The 2,126-nt window shown below is 39.6% G+C and overlaps 1 long non-coding RNA gene across 1 annotated transcript; it reads right to left on the bottom strand.

Annotated features, from left to right (window-relative positions):
• Window positions 1-529: 529 nt before the first annotated feature.
• On the bottom strand, window positions 530-1,785 carry LOC132459207 (uncharacterized). Its single transcript, XR_009526141.1, has 2 exons — window positions 1,573-1,785; window positions 530-743 (listed from the first exon to the last, which is right to left on the bottom strand). It is a non-coding gene; the product is annotated as an uncharacterized LOC132459207 (long non-coding RNA).
• Window positions 1,786-2,126: the final 341 nt, after the last annotated feature.

Below are 2,126 nucleotides of genomic sequence, written 5' to 3'. Positions count from 1 at the left end.
GGCAAACCACCAAACCGCACCTCCCAAAGATATGGCCCGGACAAGAACATTACTCTAAAAAGAGAGCACAGAGAACACATTAGGGCATTGGATGTCCACATCATCAGGTTGTCTTACAGGAAGTTGGTGCAGTTATTGAACTGCACCCAAAGAGGAAACTAAACAAAGTTTAGTGAAATTGAGTGCCAGGGATTAGTTACAACGCCATCCGGTAGAGCAACCGTTGCGTAGTGGCACAAGTCACAATACAGGTAAAAGGGAGGTGACTGAGGCTGAAACAGATATATGGGAGAAATACAGGTCACCCTGCTACATAATATATATATATTATATATACGATAAAATCTTAATCTTAGTAGTTACTGTTGACATTATTTTGGTAACAATGTATACTTTTGATGTACACTTCTAATTGAAAAGTTTTATGCGATGTCTTTTGTGAATAGATTTGCCAGCTACAACCATCTGATAGCTTATTGGTCTTTGATTGAGCCTTCTCTACAAGATGGTCCGTGTTTCCAGAGCCAAATCAGCTGCCCAGAAAAAAGAAGTGGTCGCACCTGCACGTGCATCAACAGTACTTTATAAGTAGTTACAGATGTAATTATACGTGATGCCATTGCATTTGTATTTGTCGTTTTTGAGCTATACTTTTTTTCTTTTCCTCTCAGAGACAGCTGCTCCAGCCCATAGATTAACTCTTTCTTTTTTCATCCCTTGGCTGATGAATCACAAAGCGTGATCTAAGAGGAAAAGGTAAATCATTAGAAATATAACCTCAGCATCATGGGTGTAAAAAACAACTTGTTTCTTATGAAGGTAAGTACTTCAACTGTGCTAGAAAAAGCCTACCACCCTGAATGCTTACTGTTATATTCTCTCCCTCTTAAAATAAAGATGTTTTTTTTTTAAAGCGGACTCCAAGAATCACAATTATTCCAATGTACCTGTACTTCTGCTGTGCAAACGACAATAAATATCTTGTTTATTGAAAAGTTGTAGCCTTGTACTCATTACCTTGACTTATTAAATTGTGTGTGAAAAACAGGGAGACATGAAAAACATTCAAGTTGGTGGCCCTTGAGGACTACACTTAGCTACTGCTTAACCGAACAAACACCACTGAACAGGGATGAACACAGCTTCCTGCCTAGACTCTAAAACTGTGGTGCCTCGCTCTTCCCCATCGACCTGTAGCACAAGGCTCTCACGCTGACCTGCACTGTCAGCTTGTCTTTATTGGACACTGAATGAAATAACACATACAAATTCATTAAGCTTAAATTGTACTGGGTTACTCGCATCATCAAATCTATAACATGTTCCTACATGGAAAGAAACGTTAGGTAGCCAAGTAATGTTACTTTTATATACACAAAACCGTGGCTGTACTTAAACTAATATTACTCAACACAACAGGCAAACATCAAGGCTGATATAAAACACTCGTTAAGAAATCTTGTTGGCGTTTGCTGTTCCTGCATCGTAATACACGTTCGACAGTGACAGTTAACTGACAGATTAGACTTTGACAGTTATGTAGCTAGCGTCTGTTGGACGTCGTTTTCTTACCTTCGTAGCTGTGAATGTAGGTCGAAGCATACAGCCTAAACCCCTTCTCCAATTTGCTTGTCGGAGTTTTTGTTTCCCGACATAAACGATGCACATCTGTGATATTTATTGTCGGCAGCTCCTGTAAACACCGGGTGTAGAACGTTGCCATCTTGGAACCGGAAGCTGATGAGCTGTATTACGGCGAATCAGGAAGTGCTTGTGCAAGTAGCCTATTCGTCGATGACTGCTGCCACTGAAGCAACTGAAGCAACAAAGCAACGATGATTTCCCTTAGACTTATGGAAAGTTAGAGTTTTTGTGAGAGCTGTAGAGGAAATGAGCTGTATAGGGATGATACAAATAAAAGAAAAAACATATGATATAGCACAAGCAGTGGTTTTTTATCAATTTTGGGGGTATGAAAGCTAGGAATGCATAATGTTGAAAGAAACTGGAAGACGAAACTGAATTCACATGTATTAAAGGTTGCATGGCATGAAAATATCCCTTTATGAGGTGTTCTAACATTAATATGAGTTCCCCTAGCCTGCTAGGGGAACTCATTTTTAGCT

Source organism: Gadus macrocephalus, chromosome 6, assembly GCF_031168955.1.
Source record: "Gadus macrocephalus chromosome 6, ASM3116895v1".
Classification (NCBI taxonomy): domain Eukaryota; kingdom Metazoa; phylum Chordata; class Actinopteri; order Gadiformes; family Gadidae; genus Gadus; species Gadus macrocephalus.
The sequence above is the reverse complement of the archived record's forward strand: the minus strand, read 5'-3'. Positions and strand labels throughout refer to the sequence as shown.